This window comes from Corvus cornix, chromosome 1, assembly GCF_000738735.6.
Source record: "Corvus cornix cornix isolate S_Up_H32 chromosome 1, ASM73873v5, whole genome shotgun sequence".
Lineage (NCBI taxonomy): Eukaryota > Metazoa > Chordata > Aves > Passeriformes > Corvidae > Corvus > Corvus cornix.
The window spans coordinates 8,106,051-8,112,143 of NC_046332.1; the positions used below are offsets into that span (position 1 = coordinate 8,106,051).

General features: G+C 34.1%; 1 long non-coding RNA gene across 2 annotated transcripts; it reads left to right on the plus strand.

Moving 5' to 3' along the window:
* Window positions 1–756: 756 nt before the first annotated feature.
* LOC104689417 lies at window positions 757–5,840 on the plus strand. Of its 2 annotated transcripts, XR_002045418.3 has the most exons (5): window positions 757–1,044; window positions 1,128–1,222; window positions 1,657–1,730; window positions 2,327–2,371; window positions 2,950–5,840. It is a non-coding gene; the product is annotated as an uncharacterized LOC104689417 (long non-coding RNA). The 2 variants fall into 2 exon arrangements; XR_002045417.3 differs by having other exon boundaries at window positions 757–1,222.
* The last annotated feature ends 253 nt before the right edge of the window (window positions 5,841–6,093 follow it).

Here is a 6,093-nt window from a genome sequence, read left to right on the forward strand (position 1 = left end):
TCATTTCTAAAGTGCCTGATTTTTTTTTTTAAAGCTCTACATTTGATTACATTGAAATGAACCCCCACATTTAAAGACTACTGGGTAGGGGATGCAGAAAAATCATTTTAAACTGCTGTTCTCCTACCACTAAACAGAATACTTAAGAAAGAAGAAATCCAGTAACATTTGTTTAATTTCCCAGCTGAAAGACAAACACTAGTAAATCACTGCCACTTGCATATTTACCCTCCTACAGTGTCAGGAGGGTCTTATAATGTGATTTTTCAAGCTGGGTCACTGTTCCACAAATGTTTTTTTCCCTTGCTTTAACAATATATTTCTCCAATAAACATTGTCAGAAATTTTAATTAAAGCAAATAACATGGACCACTGGCTAACAGATCTTGAATCTTTAGTAAATTACTTAACTTTATTATTGTTTGTAGGGACTTAAGAGGCAATGAAAATACCTCATTACAAGTGGAAACCTCCCAGAAACAGAGGGTTTGGGTTCAACACGTGCATGGTGCAAATAATAGCTATAAAACTGGAAGGAAGGTTTACTTTTAGAAATATATTTTAAAGCCCAAATAAACCAACTAAAGTGTTATTTCTCTTATTAAACACTACACTAAAAAGAGCAAAGGAAAAAGTTCCCCTAGCTGGAAGTGTTATCAGACAGCACATCTACGTGAAGATTAACTCAGTGAAAAGAATTCATAAATTTCTGACAGAAAATAAATTATTATGTAAATAGAAAAACAAGGAATTACATCCTTACAAACAAACATTTTTACTCAAAGATCTGTATCCCTTACACTTGTTCTCTACAGATGTGTCCATCCTTCAGGACCACTCTCCATTGTAAATCCAGTAAGTGGCCTAAAGCCACAATATTGAACATTTTTTGTGATCATGATAACAATTTGACAATTAAACACTGGTTTAAATAACACTGTAAACCTATTGTTAAAGTAAAAAACAACAACAACAACAAAAAAACCTGTTTGTTTTCTTTTTTTGCAGAGAGGGAAAGGATTAAAGGACCACTGCTCATTATAAGTATGTTCAGCGGAAATAATCTCACCTAACCTCACAGTTGTTGTTGTGGGATCCATCAATTTTTCTCTTTTCACTCTTTTAAGGGCTGATGCATTACCCATGAAAGTAGATGGAAGGTTATCAAGACTTACAGGAATAATTTACCACAGCTAATCATCTGCTTTGTCTTCAGAGATATGTAAGCAATCAGTCATGTTTGAGTTTCATAATATGTTACATACTACTACGTGTGAGTCAATAAGAATTATGTGAGTATAGATTTTTTTATTTTTAAAATAATGTATTTTGTTAAATGTTGATGTAATAATTTGACCTGCATTTTGTTGGGTCATATGAAGAGAGGGTCATTTGTGTTATTTTGGGAACTATTGCAAGAAAAGAACTATGTAAAGTATTATTTTATGATGAAACATAGGAGGAATGTAATATACGCTCCTAAGGTCTCTATGAAAATTACTACAAATATTACTATAAAATTTTAATCTTTTTTCAATACTGTCTCACTAAAAATTGTTTCCTTCACACCCCTTAAATAAGTGTTTGTTGATAAGCAGATTTTAAAAGATCTGCATTGTGAATCCTGAGTAACGCAGTGATTTCATTACTTCACAGCACCTGAAGTACTTTAAGAATGAGACATTTGCAGTTTCATATTTGTAGTGTAAGTTGCTGAGAAGAAAGAACAGGTAAGACCATTTATAAATCGAATCAGAGTTAAAGAATTAATCTTTTTGATTCTAACTTTTTAGAGGTAAAGGTGGCGCCACAAATAGAAGCAGACTTTAGCCTGCTATTGTAACCTTTTATCAGAAATTATGTATAATGGTGCTTCAGGAAATGTTCATTCTGTGGTTAACAAAATGGGGCAGATTTCCATCTAATATTCCAGTCCATCTGGTAGAAAAGTTGCTGCCTCCTATTAAACTTAATGGCATTTTCAGAATAAGTTATTTGATAACAGAACAAGCCTGTCATAACTCTTTTTCTGGTAGCTTCTTCTGTCAAAATGCTACCTGAAGCATAAGGCTGGAAGATGAGTAATTTCTTAATATTAAATTGCTGAAATATACTGTATATTTGGTGCTCGTGTCATGGTTAGGCTCGAAAAATACTGCATGTGATTTTGTTTTTTCTTTTAATAAATGTAGTTGGGGCTGTATACAAATGCATTTACAAGGCCTGAGATATATACAACCCTTTCTGTAAAGAAGAAACAAGTGTGCATCATTGTATTTTTCCATCATGTATTTAAAGAGGGACTCCATTTTTTTTCATTTTCTAGGTCAGTCAAAATGGGAGAAAAGAACTGAAGTGAACAATCTAGCAGGTGATGTAGTAATCTGCAATTTTAGTTGTATACATGTTGGTGCTACATAAATTGGATCTAAAAAATAAAAGACCAATCAAACAAAATTCCTCGTTAAACTAAAATTCTTGTGTCTCTTTAGGGGAGAAACTGGCAACAATTAATGTGACAACTGCAGTCTCTCAAGTTATTCTATTCCTGATTTTCCCAATTATAGCAGCTAGGAGAAGTGGCATTAAATTAAATGGAAGTTAAGCTTGTGTATGAAAGAATTGCCTATTTTAACATAGCTCAGAAATTTTTAAGGCAAATTGCTCATAGATTAAGTATATACAAGGTACTGGTTCTTCCCTTTCTCACCTGATTTGCTGTTAAGGAAATCAATACAAAGAATCACTTTTTTTCTATAGATGTTATAGTTTTTTTTCAAGCTACATTTAGAAAGATATTTTCCTGTCGGAAACAGAACTCCTTTCTTAGACACAACAAAAATTCTTTTTTGGCCTCTCGGGATTGTATCTCCAACACTTGCAGTTATATTGTCCTACATGAGCATTTTTGTAGAGAAATGTAAAATTTTCCTCACTCTTTTTCAACAGATGTTAACCTCTGCAGTCTGGGAATATTATTCGTTCATCTATGTCACCTTTGAATTGACAGGTTCAAAGTCCTTTTAAACTTTCAATTGCAGAAAAATTTTGCAAAGCAGAGAAAAGGAGTATATAACTTCACTTTTAACCAGTGTTATATAGGAGTTATTTAATTGAGGTATTGAAGTAGAAAGCCATATCCAGTTTGAAACTTGGCTGTGAATTTGGATAGACAGACTGCAAGTATGAAGTTTAGAGACACAAGGACTCTCTAGACTGAGAACCTCATAAAAAAATAAGGGATTTATTTGCCTCAGTTTTGGGATCTCTGATGAATATTAAAAGAAATTGACTACTGGAAGACAGACAACAAGAATCAGGTCCCATTATGGCTCTTCATACAGAGCATGGAAAATTAAGGCATCCAGACTGGATAAATACACGTGAAGTTTTGTGTCAGTGTCCTTGCTCTGAAGAAAATCCAGATGGCATCAATAGGTGAGTTGGCAGACTTCAGACCCTTTGAAAAGAAATATAGGCATGAAGAAGTCATACAGGGACTTCAAAAGAAAGACAAACTTTTGAAAATGGAAATCTATGAACAATTCAATAATTTCACAAATTATGTAATCTTAAGTACTTCTGCAGCTCCTTCAAAAGATGTTGTCCTCATATTGCCTCCCAAACCTGTCTAGAAAAAAGCTCAATGCTGGAACAGGGATGTCTATGGATTCAGTGCATGCTCTCTGTTATTATGAGTTTTTCTCTTTCGTGTACCAGCACATTCCAGTTTCTTTGATTTGAAGACGTCTTAGAGTGATTCCTCTTGTGACAGCTGGAATAGTTTGGTGTTTCAGCTGATAGCTGCTGTCTGGATAGAAGCTTGAAATTACAAAAGTATCATAATACATGAATTAGATAAGTGTTCTGATTACCTATAATTTCCATATATGTTATCTAATCAGAATAAATCTAAACAGAACATCCTTTCATTCTGAATAAACATTTCTAGTTTAGAGAAGGGTGACCAGTCTTGTAAGTCTATATTTAGGGAATGAATTTGTACCAAAACACAGCTGGTTATTGAAATTTGCTTAAGTAGAAAGTTTCAAAGCTGATGTTGTTAGCATGGCTTAGTTGTTTAGGGGGTTTTGTGTGTCTTTCTCTTCAGACATATTGCCTAAGTATTTGCATTTTAGCTTTGAAAATTGTACGAAAAAATATTGTTTAAAGATAATAGCAATAAAATGGACAGTTTTCAAACCATGGAACAAAGGAAACACAGATGAAAATTACTGTAATATGTGTGAGGAGAGAAATTCTAGTTTATGGAAATACAGTTGAATGATGTTTACCCAACCCACTGAAATAGAAAAAACAAGAAGTTGCAGCATACAAAGCCTATCATTATAATTCACTTAAAGACTGTGTCATCAGTTTGCTAGTATAGAAATCCTATCATTTTGGTTTGTGCAGTTACATGTGTGAAACTGTCCTTTAGCCCTGGAGCAGCTTTCCCCCCGCTGTGCAAAGTGCTGATGCAGGCTCTCTCCCCTCTTCCACAAAAAGACAAGATGTTATAGGAGACAGAGCTGTCTTTTGTGGTTAATTTATATACCCCCTGTTTTTTGGAATCTTTCCTTATAAAGGAATATTGTATTGTAAATATTTCTATAATTTTCAAGGGTAAAAATAACATAAAATTAAGCCAAACTAGGTGGATGATTTGGCTTTAACCAGGAAAGCCTAAATTCAGTAAATACCAATGATCTACTTGAATATATCATATTGATACAGACTTTACATTTTTGTGAGAGTCTTACATAGCAGTATAAAAGCTCTGTGCATGTTTATTATTTGTGAATATACAATAAATTAAGTTTAGAGGGGGATTTCTACATGTGAATACACATATTTGTTTTATTAATGGCTATGTTGTGATGTATAGTAGATATCTATCTTCTATTTTTACAAAAAGTGCACTTTCAGCTTCTCAATCTTAAATTAAACTGCCACAGACTAATAAAAAAAGAAATAAAGTCTACTGAAATAAATTGCCTCTGAAATAGATTTAAACTTTGCAAGAATTATCAGCCTCTTACATCTAGCGGGGAAGGCAAAATATGAAGGAACTATTAAATTCACATCTCAGCGATTAAAAAACTCCATTTCTGTATCTGTGGTACATGAGATTGCAGCACTCTGAGATGTCTGTAAAACCAAGGAATCTGTAATGATGACTAAGGGAATTAGGGAACAGATTAAGGGCTAGGTTGCTTACCAGAGGGGCTAAAGGGTTCACAGTTACTCAGACATACATATTCCCCCAAGTTGTCCTGTAAGTGAATGCTCCTCATTGGAACTAAGGGTGGCTGAAGCTGTTCTTCAAGATATATAACAGAAAAACTAGGCATATTCCACGTGTAGTTATGTTTGAAAGTCCATAACAAAGGAGGAAGGGAAGGGAGGAAATGAAGAAAATTTAGTTGGCTGATAGTCTCTAAGTAGGCTGAGTAAACCTCAAAGTGGAAACCAAGGAAAAATAATGACCAAAATAAAGAAAGCGAAACAAACCAATATTTTGCTTACTTATTAGCAAGTAACAGGTTTATTTAGAAAATAGACATTCCAGAAGAAAAATAGAAGCATAATTTTTGGGGATAATCTACCAAAGATAAGAATGGACCTTTACAAGACAATTACCAAATAACTGCAGGACTAGAAAACAAACACATAGGGTCCTAATGAGACATACACAGAAAAGACAGCATCAAGAAAAGGCAATATTAAATTAAGAGACTCCTGGAAGCAGAGTAGTTTGCAATAAATTCACACTGAATATCATATTCTCAAGAAAATCTAGGCTAGTGTGCCTCTCCATCTCTTCCTATGTTGCTGATGATTTGAGCTCAGGCAGCAGTTTCTCAGCCCAACTAATAATTAAGGAGGAAGAGAAGCAGTAGAGAAACATTAGATACTCTTTAATCAAACATTAATGGTATATAATAGACACTTACCTCCAATTTGGAGTCACAGATTTGAGGTGTGGGCTGTTCATTGGATAAGGAATTGGCTGGATGGATGCAGCCACTGAGTTGTGGTCAGTGTCTCTATGCCCAGTTAGAGACTGGACAGCCCCTCAGGGCTCTGTCT